Below are 20,970 nucleotides of genomic sequence, written 5' to 3' on the forward strand. Positions count from 1 at the left end.
TATACAAAAAACAACATCTAGTTTTAATAAGATTGATATACAAAAAACAACATATAGCTTTAATTTGATCGATATACACAAAAAACTTCTAGTTTTAATTAGATTGATCAACACAAATATTAACTTCTATTAAAATTTTAGCACATCATCGGTTATATTTATTTAAAATTGTTCCTCTAAAAATAAATTCAAATACATAGTTTGATATATGAGTTGGAAAGCATTTTTAAAAGCTGTTTTGGGCAAATGTTCGTCAGGTTGTCTGGAAATAAATAAGTTTTTATGCCAAAAAAATATGAACAATCTGTAAGAATATAAAATGTGTTTTTATTTCCCATCCTTTTCCCAAATGCAAACACAAGATTATTGATTTTTGGTGACTTTTATCATTGAACTTTCCTAATTCTCTGTTTTTGCACAAAAAAGCAATGTTTATCTTTGACATTTCGAACATGAAATATGAACAAAACCTCCAATATGGCATAAACTGTGCAAAAATGATCTTGCTCTAATTGAAAGACCAAAGGCAAATATATATATCTTTATAATAACACAGAGAATGTAACAAGAAATCAATGTTTTTGTTTTTTAAAGATCATATGTCTCGAAAGTCTTCTAAAACAATATCATGTCTAAATGCATGAATATAATCTTTTTTATTTTAATTTTTACCCATACCTGTACATTGTTTTAAATTGTACAATAATCAGGATTCTTTTGCTTTGTTCTCTGAAAAGGAAATAAAATTAAACTAGAATCGTGTCGCAATACTGATGTGTTTCGGCTACATTCGCCATGTCTGGAGCAGACAGCAGCTCTACTGTATATAATACACTGTCCATAATGTCACGTCATGTCACGTCAGGCCAGGTTACACCATGAACTATTGAGTATATAGTAACATCCAATACCTGTTAAAGTGAAAAAATCTGTCATTTTGAACTCTTAATAAAACCAGAAGTTATACTTCAAGACCAAACTTTTTGATATTAGTTGTTAGTAGATGTCAGGGTCATCATGTATGCAAAGGTCAAGGGTCATTGAACGGCTAGGTCACCAGATAGTTGGTCAAAAGTGAAAGCAGAAGTAAATAAAATCAAAATTCAAAAATAGGCTCTCGAAGACTGTTGCCATTTGGAGTAGGTTCAAAACTATAAAATCAGGATCAAAATGACGGCTGAATAGCTGAATAATGATTTGAAGTTTTTTTTTGTAAATTCCAATATATAGCAGCCAAATGGTTGAAAATATTTATGAGCAAGGCCTCTGAAAATTAAAGAATATATTTAATATACCAGCCAAACAGTTAAAAATGTTATGAAAAAGGTCTCTGAAAATGAAAGATTATATCTGGGGATAACTCCACCATATGTCATTTTTAGTCTATTTTTAAAATGGAGAGAAATATTCACGTTCGGGAAAAATTGGAAGGCCTCTGTAATTTCGGGAAGATTCCATAAGCCGTCACAAAATATTTTAATATGCCATTTTGAAGGCATCGATGTGTTCCTTATTGCTACCAAGTTTCAACTTGATACGATACCTTTAACGCAGATATGTCCTCTTGAATGTCAAAAAAGTGCTGAAGAAACCTTTCACAAATCTTTGATGCTAAACCTAATAGAGCGAACTTCTGAATTTAATAAAAACGTCAGTCAGAGCCCCTATGGGATTCGTCCAAAGAATCCAAAAATGAAAACCTGACGAAGATTTGTTGAGAAATAACAAAGATATGGGCAATCTGCGATTATTTAATAAATAGTTCCACGAGGCCAACCACATCTACGCCGGCTAATGTATGCACCATGTGGAAAAAACACTGAAGTTATAATAATCTTTCAGTTCTTGCATTTATTAATCATAATTTGATAAGAGTATATAGCACATACCGGTAATTATGGAAAACAGCTACTAATATATTTAGTTTTGAAGAATATTTTTCCAACATTATCAAGCTAATCACTGGACTTTGTAATGGCAGACATCTTAAAACGACCATCCAATCTGTTCGATGCATTGAAAGATCCGTTTCAAATTTGCATAAAATCTAATCTGAACATCCATGGTTTTATGGTATAGTCAATTGAGGGCAAAACTGTGCCAAACCTCTTTAAGCACTGCAGTGAATTCACTGTTACAAGTGTAGTAGGTAATTGCATGCCATTAATGTCATGTGCTTTAACTTAATTTAGAGTGTTTTTTTTTCATGCTAACATATGTAAATATATAAAGCTTATACTGCCATAACCTGGGACACCAAAACAGATTAATCTGGGATATCAGAGATGAAAAATACTTAATAGGATTTGACTATATATAGCTGTATATAATTAGTGCTGGGTATATGGTGCCTGTAGTCACGATATGAAATACATATCACGATACAGGTATCAAAGTATCATTGAAATCACAATACATATTCTGGTTATAAATTTAACAAATGAAAATGAAATGCAGTTTAACCACCTTCTGTTCTGCTCCGACTGGGCTAATAAAGACGGGCATACGCCATGCAGTGAGCTATGAGTGAAATTTTGCCTGGGCAGCGGCACTATGGTCTACTCTAATATCGAATTCCAACTGTCAAGGGATCTTTTACGTGCATGCCAATAGTTTTTTTTGTACCATCCAAACGACTAGACAGCTGTCCTCGTCAGGCCCTCCTTCTTGCACCACTGACAAGGGGAAGCAACGTCGGAAAATCCTGATGTACTTTCTCGGCCAATGCAGGGATCTAGCGACCTTCGGGCTAGCGAGTCAGTGTCTTACCCAATTATCCACCGTGGCTCCCTAAATTTAACAAAATAACTGAGTACATAAATGTTTGTATTTCAACTTGCTCCCATGTCACACATAAATAGGTGTGAATTATTTAAGAATCATATACTTATTTGAAGCAGTCTTGGGAGTAGCAGTTTAAAATATAAGCTGTAAACATCACGTCTCTGTTTTTTTTTTTTTACGAGTTGAGTGGCTGAATAACGCATGCGTTTTAAATCATGTCATTAAGTCAAGGTATATAGTCATTCGATTCCCCATTTGTATGTGACAATCAGTTGGGTTGCCTGTCCAACCTCATCATGGGTATTCTCAGGGTCCCCTAGCTAGTTTCGTTGTACTGCTAAGGACATCTTCACGCAAGGGAATTATATCTTAGTCCTGAAATGACCTAATTTCTATCTCGTGGATGTTAAACCCAATCTCTCTCTGATTTTTTAAGCATTTATTCAACCATATATTTTGAAGTCAGCATTTAGTTATTTATCATATTGTGCCAATATATATATTTTATTAAATCAGTCAGATAATAATTAGTTGTCTAAGGGGATTATTATAACCATAGTACTTTGATAACATGCAAATGCCATATTTTATACCCTGCCTATGGGAGATCTATATTTATTTTTTTTTAATCCCGTAACCTACATTAATTACAACAATTAAAGAGACATTGTAAAGAGATTTAATTTAAAGAGTCATTTTCATTATAATGGTGTTGCCTTGTTCCATTTATCATCGCTTATCTTATATTTACAAAGGCTATACATTATAACTTTTCATATAAGTTATAGACAGGTTGTGATGTCAAGAAATTCTTGCAAAGTTTTCTAAAACTTTTTTTGATGGGCCATTAAAGTTAGACAATTATATGAAAATGTATTTTGTTTTACGACTTGTAATTACTATTTTGTCATCTGCTGTGGATATTTCTTAGAATTATCTGCTGGAGGCCTGCAGAGACTGTATTAATTTTTTTAATAAGAAACAACACAGACTAGGGTAATCAGCTCTAATTTTTTTCAAGTAATATTTCATGGCCTAATATTTCCAAATGATTAAAATGTAATATTTAGAATTTCAAATAAATAGAGAGCTAATCCAAATGTGGCTAATGCTGTCAAACAGAATATAATGTTAAGCTGTATAGTCCATTACAAAACATCACGGTTAGGCCGAGGACCCCGAAAATCGTGCGCTTACGTTTTTAACACAAAAAAAAATATTCAAAAAATTACGTTAATAATAACATCTAAAAAAAATTCTACCAAACATCAGAAGTCAATTCTCGTTGTTTATTCCTCGTTACAAACTAAATAGGTAAGTGCAGGGGGCCGCACTATACGCAAAACAAAAATCTACAAGATAAACCTGCGGACAAGACAGAAAATAGGCATTGCACCGAATAAACAAATATCAAATCAAGTGAATGGATCCGGTTGATAATACACAGTAGGGGCCCGCATACTATTTAATAAGTTACACTGTAAATGATTGGATGAATTCCCCAAAATGGCGCGTGTAGCAGTCATTTCGGCTAATGAGAAAGCATATTATAAACTGTAAGACAGTCGCTAATATTCAACCGGAAACCTGAATAATCAATTTTTTCATTGGCTAAAATTATAACACATGTCATTATTATTCAAGTATTACCCAATCATATCTTGTGTAATAAATAACGCACGCCTTACAAAATGGTGAGCTATGCCGGGACATAGGTAAATTCGCGTACACCGGTCGGCCTAATTTATTGATGTTCAAGGAAATAATAGTGGTCCCGTTCGTTCGTTCGTTTCTGGAGTTTAACGAACGAATGAACGAACAGGACCACTATTATTTCCTTGAACATCAATAAATTAACGAACGAACGGGACCACTATTATTTCCTTGAACATCAATAAATTACATATCTCGACTCGACTTTGGTGTGTATTCCCAGCACTTTCACGTTCGATGATATTGTCGAAACCATCTATAACTCAACAAGCGAATCAAATTTCGTCTAACTGGAATGTTTCCATTGTATTGTAACACAAGAATACGGAAAATTTATATCAAAATATGGTTATTTCATTTTTTAAAAAGTTAAACAAAGAAGCCACTTGTTACCAAATTTTAGTTTGTTATTAAATTTATTTAATTAAATAAATATTATCTGTGTTTTTATTCTAACCAATAATATAACTAGATTATTTATAATATTATTAAAAATGGTACACAACCCTCAGACTATATAGGTATTATGCCAGACCACTTTGTGTTTTGAAACCCACTTTGTGTTGTGTTTACCGCACTACCGCACATGATTGCCAGAGTGGTGGCAGGAGAAACAAGGAATCAATTCAACACGGCCTTATCAGTAGTTACTAAGGTCAATTATAACAATGGTTTTGGGAATATAATCCCACTGATTCAATTAATTAAACAACAGCAGCATCTGATATTGATACTTAACATTAAATAGTATTTTACTTTGACTTATTGTTTCTAATTCCTGTCAGTGGATTCTAATAAAACAAATATTTAACTTTCACTGTGTATGACATTTTAGAAAGTGTTTTCAAATTTTCAGTATGGTAGATCTAAGTGTATTTGTTATTGCTATATAAGAGCATTGTTGTGAGGTGCTGAGGTTTGTGATGCCCGGGACTAATCTCTTGACTGTATGCCCTAAGGACTCAAGTATAGGACCTAGTACTCAGAAATAAGAGAACAGAAGACTTTTCATGTAAAAACAGATGAAATAGACTTTTTATTCAAATTAAGTAGGGCAGTTTATACACCAAAGTAACAGCGATAATTTAAAAAAAAACAAAAAAAACTTAATTCTAATTTTACTCTTTGATTGGATTTCCCTGAAATGGATGGCTCCTGCTCTTTGCACGCCACTGATCAAACTTATGTACGATATGATAGGATATGAATCGAGTTTAACATCTGGTCAACAAAATGCTTTCGTTATTCTGAGACATTTTATTTTTTCTGTAGTCACACGTCCAATGCTAGGCAGGAGAATTTTGTTTAAACATGAGTGACCTTCATCAAAATTTAAACCATATAGTTTAGACAGAAAGAAATTTGCATTATAGTCAGCAATAACATGTGATGTCCAGAATTGGTGCACAACTATCAAAACTGCCATCAGAATTTTGGAACAACTATAAAACCAATAGATATAATGTGCAGTTTTAAACATTTATAGGCCAACATGGAGCTACTGCAATCAGCAACTCTATTATATGAAATTTAAGCTTCATAAAGTATTCCAATTAACAGATGATAAAGATGCCATTTTGATAGTAACTGTCAGTTTGTAGCATTCCTGTTAACAGGGGTATTACTTTAATTGGTTCGCGGGGGGGGGGGGGGGGGGGGGGGGGGGGGAATTCATCTAGAGGGAGGCAGGGAATTATAATGGTAAAACTGTCATATTCTTTGGTAACAATATCTTGCTAATCTGAGAGCAACAAAAATACCTCTAAAATTGATTGACAGGCTAATCTTTGAAGAAAACACTAAATGTTGTATTCCTTGAATAAATACCTAAGATAATAAACAAAATATATGGAAAATGACCAGCTGGCAACTTGTGGTGTCCTGAGTATGTAATGAAATAACAATAGATCAGAAACTTCAAGACATATTAAAGGGCCAATCCCAATAATTTTTTTGAGAATAAAACTGCTTAGTTTTGTGTTAAAATCCCTTAAAATTGTCTACCTAAGGGCCGAACAACTAACTCAATATTTGTGATACGTTTTCAAACAACCCTTCAGTCTTCATCTGGTGTCTCAAGATGTATTATGTGGTATCTGGATAAAATAAGACTTTTTTTATAAAAATAATGTGTTGGTGAAATTTATCAAGTACAGCAAGTGGGGCGTGCACTGTATAGACCTCTCAAGGAACTGGAATCGATCATCAAGTCACCCAACGAAAAGATTTACCCGAATTCTTAAAAGGGTTACGTGCTCGGATAAGCAGTTTTGACATTCACGTCCAAATGACTCAATATTTTGAGCTGAAATTTTGAGACAAGGTAAATACGCCACTCCTCTATATTTTGGCGCTTAAATTTCATACGTACTCGGACATTTATTTTTGAGTCTCTGTTCAAATCGGGATAGTCCCTTTAAACTATACAAAGATGAAGAATAATGTCAATGAAAGATAACCAGCCATTGATGGACTTTCATGTCCATATTCTTGACTAATTACTTATCCTGTATGATGAACCCCCTGCTTCTAACCCTTCTCTCATATAATCAAGATAATTGGGTAATTAATATGTCTAAGTCACCAAAAACAACATGAGTGCACGCTCTAGCTTAATGCTAGGCCACCATCTGAAGATAACTAAGCTTTGCGGGAGTTAAGACGGATCAGAGGGTTTTGAACCATTCCTTTTATTCCTAATCTGGATAGCTACTGGAATTGGATTGAAGAGTCAAGCACATATTTTATCCGAGTTAGATTCGATCTGCATCTGTTAATAAATGCTAGGTGTGTCAAAATGTCAGAACAACTGCTACTTTTATATCATATCTGATGTGAAATGTGGTGAAGCAAATTAAAAGGGGAGCATTATTTGACAATTATACTCATAGCAAGTCAATAAATCTACTCCTCATTATATAGCTTCAATCAAATACAAAATAGCAATGCATTGTGTGAATTTCTGCTAAATCAATAACAAGTTAACACTAACCCTGCACTTAAATGAGTCAAATATAAACTGTGCTGTCATTGATATTAGAATTGGAAATAATTACTTTAGAGACATTTTCATAAGTAAATGAGAATATCGATCATTCTCTATAAGGGACATTGAATTCCAAGAATTTTGATGTTTCAGTTTGAACTTTTGTACAGAGCTCAGCTGACTGTATGGGACTGAAAATGATATTATTAGAGACTGGTAGAAGATATTAAATAACACAACCTTCACATGAAAATATTGTCAAATTTGAAGAATTTTCTTTACATTCTTTTTAGAATTATCACAAAAGTTTCAATACATCAAAAAGCATTTTTACACTGTATTTGTTGGGTTTTAAGGTTCAATTTTATGAATTATCAAATGACCGACAGTGAAAATTTTTCAGTCAAAGCCCTGCTCAAAGCATTCAGAGTATTAAATGAATGAAAAGAATTAAAAATTTTAGTTAAGAAATTAATAATATGATTATAGTAAATAATGTATGATGTTTTGGTTCTTTATCAAATATTGTAAGACCTAAAACATCATGAATTAAATTCCGCTTTTAATGTAGTCTTATGTACTTTCATTCAGCCAGGACGTGAAATGAAATGGGGTTTAACGCCCTATTGTTCTGCACTGACTGTGCTAATCAAACAGGCAATGTGTGCTATGACTACAGCCTACTCTTAAATCAATTTCTAACTGTCATGGGTTATTTTCATGCACGGCAATGTGTATACGGGACCTTGATTTTTCGTCTCCCCGAACAACTATGGTGTATTCTGCACCACTGACAAGGGTGAACCACGCAAGAAAATCCTGATGAAGTTTCTCGGTCAACACAGGGATCGAACATGGAACCTCCAGGTTAGCGAGCCAACATCTTACTCAATGAGCCACTGTGGGCACGTAATAACTATTTAATTTTCTGGTCTTCAGAAACTCCTGTTAAAATTTTGCTTCTTATTTCTTCAGGGAAAAGCCTAATTTAAAAACCAAAATGTTTTGAAATTTTAAACAAAAATATTTCACATGATTCAAGTTGCTATTTATGTATCAAAATCATGAAGAATCGAAAATTAAATTGGTTAGGCCTAATTAATACTGATCTAATTGGCTTGTCGAACCTTTAAACTCTATTAACAGACTGTTGCTGATCCCTACTTTATCCTCAAATTAATAATAAAATAAATTGCATTCTCAAAATGACCTATACCTATAGAGACATTACAACTAAAGAATTAATTTTCGCTTTATCTTAAAACAAAATAAAAAGATTGATCAATTTCACATTTGTATGCTTGTTTTGACAATGTCTAGCCACGATCAGTCATTTCTTGATATCTGGTTATATTTTAGATATCAAAAACTATTTACTGAAAAATATAATACCAACATCTCCTTTTATCTGTGAATGACAACATATTTCCCAAAGTCATATCAAAGCAGGATTTGCCACATTGCTTGAACCATCTTGTATGGCAGGAGAAACCCAAAAGTTAAGGGGGCAGCATGATTTATCCAAATCCACCACTATTTCAACTCATATCACAATAATTTATATCAATATTTGATAGCATACCGTTCTTTATGCCAAATTGACATTTTTTAATTTTTAATCACAGCGTTTTTGTGTCAAAATGCCCCTCAAAATGCAATTTCCAAGCCAGTTTGGGAGTTGTAACCAAGGGAAATATCTCGTGTAATACACAAATCTACCCCAAATCACCATTATTTGCACATATATCACAATCATTTACATCATTATATTAATGATGCAGTTAATCGAAAAGTTATCTCGGACAGATTGTAATTTAGATAAATAAAATGGGTTCTATATACAAAAAGGAGTGAATGGTTAACGATTTAAAATAGTTTAATGATAGTGATAGGAATGTTAGGGTATGCAAACGTCAAGTTGTGGACTTACTTCCGTGCTATTGGAACATGTAGAACACTTTCATATTTACAGCACTTTTGATTCATATTATTATTAATCATCCATAAAATGTTCAATATAAAAAGAAAACTTGGAATGAGATTTAAACTAGTGGTTTTCAATATTTTTATACTTACATACATGTCTCCCAATACACAAACAACCATAATAAGCTGATGTAAATGCACCTCGAAACAGAGGAAAATAATAAATTTGAAAAGAATTGAAAATAATATAGCAGATAGATAATAACATACTTATATACTAGTAGAATTGGAAATAATAAGTACAGTATTTTTTTTTTTTATTTTTGAATAGTTTATTTACATATATGTACATGGTATTTACAGAATAATTACGTTGATCACATATAATAACTCATTATATCTATTAAAAATTAATTAGTTTTATAATCATTTATATTTAATAACATAAACTGTATATATATATATCAAAACAATAATGGTTTTATAGTATAGGTTTTGAGATTATTAGAAAAAAAGTGGAAAGATAATAATAATTACTACCGGTACTTTATATTATGTGATAATGTTGAATAAGAACTATTTTGTATGGTGGCTGTTAGTATTGCCACAACACTTTCAAAGCATTGGCCACTGAGAAAATAGAAAAGACCTAGGAAACAATCATAGACACCCATCAGGGGAAACTACTGATGCCTTCAGTATTTCAGCTGATGAATATGCATACAGTACTGAACGACTCTTCATTCGAGGAAGTTTCTGGCAAGAGACGTCATCACGTTGAGAGACAGAAAAGATATATGATACAATCATAGACATCACCATCAGGGGAAAGTACTGACGGCTGCACCCATCCCACAAAAGTACTCTTCATTAGAAAATGTTTCTGACAAGAGCTGTCACCATGTTGTGAGCCAGAAAAGGCCTAGAAGACACTGACGACCTCCATCATTTTTTGAAAACTTGTCAGTGTATTCAAATGCTGGATCTTTTCCACTTATGCTCAAGTGAGCTCTAACAAAGAGTAAATTCATGTGTAAGAATGAAATTATGAAAGCTTTCAAAACTGGTACACCATCTGATTTTATTCCTGGCCGAGAAAAAAAATGACTGCTTTTTATTGATTAAATCTCCTTGTTCTGAGTTTCCAGATGCCTGCTGTATTTGGGATTCACATGCAGGAACAACCTTAAATCAACACTTTATTTATAAACTTGTTAGACCTTTAATTGCAATTTATAAAAAAAACTCTTTATGCTGCACAAAAACAGTTGCAAGAAATAACCTGACATACGTTGAATTGAAACCACAACCAGAGAATATAATATTTTTCACAGATACACAAAGCTAAAACATAACTGTGAATATAGTAAGCAACTGACAAAACTTGTTGTTAGTGCACCCATTCAATTGGAAGATTTATTAAATTTAGGAATTGTTGAATATTGCTAAGCCGATTTCGTGCCCAAGCCTTCGCAGAGCAATTCAAAAGATAATGTACCATACATTGAACTAATCCTGAAATACTAAGAAAGGCATATTCCCAGACGAAATTGGAAAAAGCAAGTGTTGTTGCTGCAGATAAAATGTGCTCGGATGACAGTTTAAAGGCACCGAAATCTGCACGACAAGATCAAGATAAAATCTCCTGCGTATCAAAAAAATATTACACTTCAATAAATTGTAATTTAGCAGATATCTTGGCTATATTAGCAAAGCAGCATGACTCAACCAATATTAAAGAGGTATGTTTCAGTGGTCACAGAAAACCTTCTATTATTTTATATTCAAAAGAACAATTAGTAGATATTAAAAAGAAATGTTTGGTTAAAATGGAAATGTACAGGAAGTGGACAGGACTTTTAATTTGGGACAATGTTTAAACATACATTATGCAAGAGCTAAATCTGCCTATTGTAGATATTTCTTTAGTCCTGAAATGTTATCTAAATTATTAATCAGACATTAACTTATCCAGATCATAATCAACCCTCGTTGCCATCGCTAGCCTACGATATTTAGCGGATTGGAATACATTTTTTAACAAATACTTAAACGAAGAAATGGATAATCAAGACTTTGTTTATTATCGTACCAACTTTAGTAATGATGATCAAGGCTAGCCTTCAATTCAAAAGCTAATATCTTGGTTCAGAGTGGAGCAATTTGACTGAAATTTTCACCATATTCTATTTACGTTATCTTTTTTTTTTAACTATTATAGTGAGAATTGTCAACAGTTTATCTAATCTACCATGATGCCCCTTTAACCGCATTGTCATACAAAAACAGATCTGTTTTCCATACAGTAAATTTCTTGCCCACGTTAGGGATGCCCTTAGATTTGGGGAGTGGAAATCGAAGTGTGACTGAGGAAAAGGCTATACTAAATTCATACAAAGAATTTTTCGCCTACATTAGGGATGCCCTTGGAATTGGGGAGTGGAAATCGGGGTGTGACTGTGGAAAAGGCTATACTAAATTCATAGAAAGAGGATTTTCCTTGTAATACGATATTGTTATGCACCAGACATATTAAAGATAACATTCAACTTTATTTACAACCAGCGGCTGCCAGGCAGGATACGCCCACATTTTCGAGAGATGGATAGAAAACAAGCTAAAACGAAAGTGATTTTTCCTACAATCAAGGGCCATAATTCAGGAAATTACAATTCGATATGCGCAAATATCGAAAGGAACCAAGATCTTTGAGTTATAAACTTACATTTCAAGTTTCTACAAAATCGGATAAAAATTGTGACCTCTATAGGGTCCACAACCTTGATTTTACGCAATTTGAGAACGAGGGGCGGCCATTTTGTCTGTCAGTTTTGGGCCGATTTTCACGAAATTCGAACTCAGTCTTCCTTAGGGTGTAACTGTGATATAATAATACATTTTTTTAAATCGGATAAAAATTATGACCTCTATAGTATAGGCTCCACAAGCTAAAAACACGATTTTTCGTACAATCAGGGGCCATAATTCAGTAAGTTACGGTTCGATATGCGCGAATATCGAAAGGAACCAAGATCTTTGGGTTATAAACTTACATTTCAAGTTTCAACAAAATCGGATAAAAATTGTAACCTCTATAGGGTCCACAACCTTGATATACCATATTTTTACGCTATTTGAGAACGAACGGCGGCCATTTTGTCTGTCAATTTTGGGCTGATTTTCAAGAAATTCGAACTCAGTTGTCCTTAGGGTGTAACGGAGATATAATAATACGGTTTTTTAAATCGGATAAAAATTATGACCTCTATAGGGTCCACAAGCTAAAAACAAGATTTTTCGTACAGTCAGGGGCCATAATTCAGGAAGTTACGGTCCGATATGCGGGAATATCGAAAGGAACCGAGATCTTTGGGTTATAAACTTATATTTAAAGTTTCAACAAAATCGGATAAAAATTGTGACCTCTATTGGGTCCACAAGCTAAAAACGTGATTTTTCGTACAAACAGGGGCCATAATCCATGAAGTTACGGTCCGATAGATGCCAGTATCGAAAGGAACCGAGATCTTAGGGTGATAAACCTATATTTCAAGTTTCATTGAAATCAGATAAAAATTGTGACCTTTAAACTGTTCACAAACAATTGTGGACGGACGGACGGACAGGGGCTACGACAATATACGTCCACATGAAAATGTGGGCGTATAAAAATTTATGAACATTTGAAGATAACAGAAATAAGATTTTATATATAATTTTTAACAGCAAAACTGGCATAGTGAATCAGAATTTTTCAGTAGAAAGATGCACTATTGCAGTATTTTAAAAAGGACAACAAATTTCAAAGCTATTAGAATATATATATATAGAAAAACTGCATCATGAAAATTAAAGTAAATTGTGGAAATTCAGAATCAATTAATCACAGACTAAAACAGCCTACAGACTGGAAACAACACACTATCAATAATCTTATTGAAAAGTTAACCTTGGCATTATAAATCCAAATTCTAAATATTTGACACGCTTTATATGAATACGGTAGCTACAAAACTTAATCAAAAAGTTTCACAATTCTACAAATTTGATTTTGATGTTTGATGTGAAAAAAAAATGATGTATTTTGGAAATTATTAAATAATAAAACAAATTTTTTCTTTCTCGCCAGCAAACAGTTTAAATTAATGTGTCCCAAGGCGTCATCCGCTAAAAAGCCAGGTCAGACGAAGCAAATTCAAGCCGACATAACATGCAGTATTAAAAAAAATAGTTCACTTTCTTGTGTAGGAGCAATATTCTTTGTAAGTTTTTTATGGTGTACAGTGCCGGATTTACCTATAGGTTTGGCACTCTTAAGCCTAGGGCTACAAAATCTATGGGGCTTCCAGTCAAGGTGTATAATATTTTTGACACTGTCATTGGCCTTGCTTCAATGCTCTGTAGTCCTAAACAACCGCAATCATCCCCCCTCCCCCAATACTTTACCCTCCTTCCCCTGTCGTCTCAATGAAATTTCAAGTCAACAGATCTTTGTAAAGGATAAACAGAATTTGAATCAATTTTGAAACGATACTTGAGAATCATCTTTCACAATATTGTAGTTTGCAAGAGGTATAGCACTAGAAAGACATTAAGTAACATAATTTGACTGCATGACAGAGACAAGGATACATGTAAATACTCACACTGATCAGCAGTGAATATTCGCTGGGCTGCTACAATCACTGATAGGGATGACATCGGTGTGGCTTATTGAGCCCCCAATATCAACTTTTTTCCTTCTGCAAATTACATTCTAGAACATTTATTTTAAGCAATAGAAAAATAAAGCATGGTGTTTGAAGCATATGTAAGTAAAAAATGTGCACTATTTAGTGTAAATGGGTATGTAAAATGAGTAAAAGGCATCATTCTACCCTGATCAGTAACATCTTATGTAAACAAAGCACACGCCATTGAACCAATGATTGATGCCGTGTGATGTGACGTCACATGTTGAAAGCAGTCATCTTTTACAGAGTTATTAGAAGAGTTTCGACCTTCTGTGAAACAGATTGGTAAATACTATCATGGCTAGTAGAACTTCATTCACTTAATCACATATGAAAGACTAGAAGAGATAGTGACAGGTATATATATATCCAGGAGACGGGCAGCATCATGTGAATATTTCCTAATTGGATCAATATTTTTTCTGTTCGATAAATCTGAAACATTAAACACATTTACAACCCTGCATGTATTTTGTCTGTAACAGGGCTTTAAATTCAAAATTTGCCAGCCACTCAATTTTTAACTTATTTTCCTCAGATTTGCAAGATACTTTTCTGGAAGAATAAGACAATTATTAACATTCTACCAATACACATAGAAACTATATAACTAACTGTATTTATTGTGTTTTAAGGTTAAAATCATTGAAATTCTAATTTCATTACGTATACACTGACCGATAAGTAAGTTCTCCAGTCAGACAATTCCACTGTCAGTCAGTCAAGACCAGCAAATAGGACTGAAGTCAGAGCCCTGATTGAAACAGGGATTGGTTCTTCTCGGTGAACTCCATATTTTGTTCCAAGGACATTTTAATTAATCATTTATTAGATAATGGCATATATTAGATTTTGTTTTAGTGAAGCGGGCTATGTATGACATCTATTTATATCTCACAATCGGTCTCTGACTGTAAGATGAAATAAATCTAATATCAAATATTCACAATTTCTTTCATCCTTAAAGGCATTTTCAAGGAACTATGGTTACTCAATTTGATTAGGGGGTCTTTGTGGTGAGAAACAGTCTACCACTAACTCATCTATTCAGCACACATGCACATCAGATACATTTACAATTATTATCATTATATTCATCATACATATCATCACACATATCCAATATATTTACAATTATTATCAATCTTAACACCTACAGAAAAATTATCTGACATTTAAAATTGTTATTGTTATCAAATTTGCATCCTCTTTCAGAATTAGGTTTATGATATGGCGAGTGAACAAGACAGCTGGGATAAAATGACACATTGTTGACATTTCTAGGGTTTCAGGAATAAAATGACATGAAAATGTGTAATGTCAATATATATTATAATACAGAAACTGTGAAAAGTAATAAACATATATCATAGTGTGTCAAATAACATAATTTTGATGCTATGCTACATTAGATATCAATAGAAAGACATATAATTCTTAACTTAAGTGTGTAATGTTAAAGTCCAGGCATTTTAACTCGATCAATTCTGCATCATTCCGGGCAGTTGCTGCAATAAGAAATGCCGAACATGGTTTATGGTCGGTCTAGATGTATATATTATCACGAAAAAAAAGTCCCAGTCCGAAATCCCATGTACAAATGAGTCAATTCTACCAAATCAAAATTGGCCGCCAGTTTTGGTTGGAAAATATCAATTTTTACCAAATTATCATATGGCCGAATTTTACATTAAACTATACACTTTAGGGGAGCTGAATTTGTTTCCATACGAATTTTGGTGATCAGTTGTACCGCGGAGTCAATACCGGAGAATAATTCAAGATGGCGGTCAGTTTTGGGGGGAAAATTCAAATTTTACAAAATGATTAAATCTGGTGTTAAAATATACATGTTTGAGGTAGCTGATTCCATTTTCTCATCTTGGTGATTGATTCAGTTCCCTTGGGTAAATCTAGGAGGAAATCCAATTAGAGATTGGGGGATTACAGATAATCAAGTCTGCCACAGACAATGGCAATTCATCAAGTATCAATTAAATTTTATTTTGACTCTGTTGCCTACCATTGGCCTAACTAACAGTTCAATGCCGGAGCAGCGTGGTAGGCTTTCCGTCCATTGCAACGCAGTACGAGATCAAAATTGACAGATTTTTGTGAAACAATTGCGATGCAAAACTTTGATTTTAAAAGAAAAAGTACTTAGAAGTCCAGCAATCAGCTGAACACCTGTCCACTGATTGCAGCAAAAGCAGATCACCGATGAAGTTGATGAAGTCTGTTCAAAGTCCGCCATGATAAACAAGAGCATTGGTAATGCTGAAATATATGTCCACATTCCTGCTTTGATTGATATGATACTTTTTAAAATGAAGAGAATGAAATATGAAATGGCTGCTATGACTGTAATATGACAGGAGGTAAAGAAGTCTAGACCTAAGGTTTGTTTTGCCAAATTTACAGACTAAATATTAACAAAAAAGTGGGTGTGACACTACCCCAGGGGGTCAGGGCATGTACCAAAATAAATAGTTGCTGTCTTTAAGGTATAAGGAATAGATATGAAAAGTTCCAAAATGATCCATTCAGAATTGCAGCATATAGATGATAAATACAAAAATTGAGCATGGCTCTGCCCCTTGGGGTTGGACATGGAACAATATAAATAGGTACCACCCTGTTATTGAAATGATTGATATGCTGAATTTGAACAAAATCTGTTAATTATTGCAACCTGTAGAGTATTTACAGACAAAAAAGTAACAATAACATGGGTGTGTTACCACACCTCTGGGTGTCGGGACATGCACAAAAATAAATAGTTGTTATCCTTACAGTATAAGGAATAAATATGCCAAGTTCCAAGCTGATCCATTCAGAATTCCAGCCTGTAGACAAAAAACACAAAAATTGGGTGTTGCTCTGCCCCTGGTGCTTGGACATGGACCAATATAAATAGGTACAACCCCATGCGATGGGTCATTCCAAATCTGTTAATAATTGCAACCTGCATTACAGACAAAATATTAACAAAAAGTTGCCTTCCTTCGGGTATAAGGAATAAGTATACCAAGTTTCAAGATAATCCATACAGGCTCTAAACACAAAAATTAGGTGTGGCTCTGCCCCTTGGGGTCGGTGGTCGGGGCACTGGACTCTTGACTAGATTGTCCCAGGTTTAGATTCATGAGCATGGGCAAGACGTTTTCGACTCTGACCTTTAGTTAGGCCTATCAAAGATGGTGCCAGTGGGGCTGACAAGACAAGTGTGCTTGGTTATTCAAACAGGATGAGAAACTGAAATCCATTCAAAAGTAGACATTAACGTATACAACAAAAAGAAAAAAAGACGGATGGAAATCGAAAAAGAGAAGGTGGATCGCCACTGTCTAGGTTTCATTTTGTATACCTTGCATTGCACATGTAGCACTACTATAGACTTGACAGGACATTAAACCCATTTCAATTCTATTCCTAAATCAAAAACTAGTATCAAGTGGTTTAAAGTGAGAATACCCTGCCTCGTGAATGACACTTGTCGTAATTTATACCCTAGTGGAGAGTGGAAAAACAGATGCCAGTATATGGTGCATGCTATCCATATTATATGCACGGACTCTCAAATTTTAAAAGCTGTATTCGACAATAATTATTTTATTAAAGGTTAATATTGCAAAGTTCAGTGTCTGTTTATTCCTGTGGTTTTCTTCTCAGTTCACCTGCACTACCAAGTAATGGTGCAAGTCTAGTAGTAGATAAGGCAGCCATATGTTTTAAGTTTTGTGTAATTTGCTTAATGGCCATACTATACTATTTAACTTGACCAAAGGGTAATTAATATATGGACATTATGGTCAGGACTATGAAAATATCTATATTGCCCCTAGCACATAATTATGTATTAGATAAAGTGTGTGGATCATTACACAGAAAGCTAGAGGGAAATGGAGTTTTAACATTCAATAAACACAACATTTTTAAACTGACATACCCTCTAAACAAGCTGCACATTTTAAAAGTGAAAGGAAAACTGAGAACCCAGAAGAAAAATCCTTGAGGCAAGTTGAGGTTAGAAATCTATTCCTTGTGAAGATATCACATAAAATCATAGGATCAAAATCAAACCCACAGCTTGTATAGAAGACAAATGTGTGAACCACTGCACAATAGAATAAAATCATGTTAATTAAAAGAAAGTACTGGTACAAAAATGGTCTCCCTATACCTGGTTTGTTAAAAACTTGAAAAAACAGCCATTCAAAAAATATGGAACGAGAAAAAAACATCCATAAAAATGAAAACTAGTGACTAAATGAAGCAGTAGATATCCAAGTTATTACTGTTAAATAATAAACTATGAAATTTGATGATGGGTAATTTAGGAATCTGATAGTGTTGTATGTGATGAGGAAGGAAGATAAAATACACTACTCAACTAGAATCTTGTTACAGTTGGACTCAGTACACCATATTAGATAAAACCTGTTTAACTGATAAGCTATACTCTTAGTAAGTGTCTTACTGTGTTATCTAGAAATTAAAAGTTCCTAACTTCCTAACAATCATCCCTTTATGGCAAATATGACAACATTTTATTAAAGGAATGATGTTGGCTTAATGGGTTCTATATCAAAGATTATAAATTTGTACTTAAGACAGAGAATCTTGAGACTGAGATTAATATTAGAATATTAGCAAATTGCGTATAAAAATCAGGACCTTTAAAATTCAGGAGACAAGGTATAAAATCAGGAGATAGGGTATAAAAATCAGGTGATAAGGTATAACAAGCCAACAGTGAGGCTGATGTCCCCCGCCGAAATAGGAAAATAATTAGAGGACACATATAAATTTATCACAAATTATCTTTTACAAAGTATTGAACAATCAAACAGTATATCTTTACTTATAGTCTAACAATCAAAGTAGGAGAGTTATTGTTTTCCAAAGTCTCGACCAATCAAATTGCGTATCGCTCTGCTTACCCTGAGCAGAAAATGCTCATTATCAAACTTAGTCAAGGTATTACTGTAATGAAACTATACACCAAGTTTCATCAATCTCACTTAATTAGAACTAAAGTTATCGTGTCCCAAAGCATCAACCAATCAAATTGCTTATCTCGGCTTACCCTAAGCGGAAAATGCTCATCTTCGAACTCCATCAAGGCATTGACCTAATCAACACATACACCAAGTTTGAACATTCTAGCTCAATTAGGAAGAGAGTTATCGTGCCCCAAAGTATCAACCAATCAAATTGCTGCTTACCCTGAGCAGAAAATGCTCATTATCAAACTTAGTCAAGGTATTACTGTAATGAAACTATACACCAAGTTTCATCAATCTCACTTAATTAGAACTAAAGTTATCGTGTCCCAAAGCATCAACCAATCAAATTGCTTATCTCTGCTTACCCTAAGCGGAAAATGCTCATCTTCGAACTCCATCAAGGCATTGACCTAATCAACACATACACCAAGTTTGAACATTCTAGCTCAATTAGGAAGAGAGTTATCGTGCCCCAAAGTATCAACCAATCAAATTGCTTATCTCTGCTTACCCTAAGCGGAAAATGCTCATCTTCGAACTCCATCAAGGCATTGACCTAATAAACACATACACCAAGTTTGAACATTCTAGCTCAATTAAAAGTTATCGTGTCCCAAAGCATCAACCAATCAAATTGCTTATCTCTGCTTACCCTAAGCGGAAAATGCTCATCTTCGAACTCCATCAAGGCATTGACCTAATCAACACATACACCAAGTTTGAACATTCTAGCCCAATTAGGAAGAGAGTTATCGTGTCCCAAAGCATCAACCAATCAAATTGCTTATCTCTGCTTACCCTAAGCGGAAAATGCTCATCTTCGAACTCCATCAAGGCATTGACCTAATAAACACATACACCAAGTTTGAACATTCTAGCTCAATTAGGAAGAGAGTTATTGTGTCCCAAAAAGTGTGACGGACAGACAGACGGACGGACAGACGGACAGACAGACGGACGAACCCATTTTAATAGTCCCCTGCTTTCTTCGAAAGGCGGGGGACAAAAATTGGGAAATAAAGATAGGGTATAAAAATCTGGATACAGTATGAAAATCGGGAGATATGAGTATAAAAATCAGGAGACAGGGTATAAAAACCGGGAGATGGGGGTATAACCCAAGGGACTGGATATAAAAATTGGGGGATTGGATATAAAAATTGGGGAATTGGACATAAAAATTGGGGGATTGGATATAAAAATTGGGGGATTCAGTATTCAAATCAAGAGACAGGATATAAAAATCAAGAGACCGGGTATAAAAATTGGGAGTTTATGATATTAAGTACTTGCATATTTATGTTTTCATTAAGTACCAAGCGATCAAATTAATTAACCTTACAGTTCTTCTGTTGCCAGGCCATAGTATGAACACAGATTGAAGGCAAGTTGGTAATCTTTAATTACAACTGACTGTAGGTGAGTTGATAATCTGAAAGGTGAGATGGGAATCTCTAATCACCACTGATTGCAGGTGTATTGATAATCTGTAATCAATACTGAAAGTGAATTCCTAATACATACTCCTAATCTATAATTAATACTGATTGTGGGTGAGTTCATAATCTATGGTTAATACTGATTGTTGGTGAGTTCATAATCTATTGTATAATTAATACTGATTGTCAGTGAGTTCATAATCTATATATAAATAATACTGATTGCTGTAGGTGAGTTTGTAATCTATAATTAATACTCTAGGTGAGTTGAGCATCATTTTAATCAACACTGATCTGAAGTAAATTGGAAATTTGTAGACATAAATAACTATTCTTTGGACTACTAGTATTTAGATTTTGATATCGTGTATTCCCCCCTA

General features: G+C 33.9%; 1 long non-coding RNA gene across 1 annotated transcript in view; it reads right to left on the reverse strand.

Annotated features, from left to right (window-relative positions):
- The window catches only part of LOC126830311 (uncharacterized), a 64,246-nt gene continuing 43,276 nt past the window's right edge, over positions 1–20,970 (reverse strand). Inside the window, exons 4-5 of the long non-coding RNA XR_007683794.1 lie at positions 679–729; positions 1–262 (exon numbers count right to left, since the gene is read on the reverse strand). This is a non-coding gene — a long non-coding RNA (uncharacterized LOC126830311). The remainder of the gene's footprint in view (positions 263–678; positions 730–20,970) is intronic.

This window comes from Patella vulgata, chromosome 8, assembly GCF_932274485.2.
Source record: "Patella vulgata chromosome 8, xgPatVulg1.2, whole genome shotgun sequence".
NCBI classification, from domain to species: domain Eukaryota; kingdom Metazoa; phylum Mollusca; class Gastropoda; family Patellidae; genus Patella; species Patella vulgata.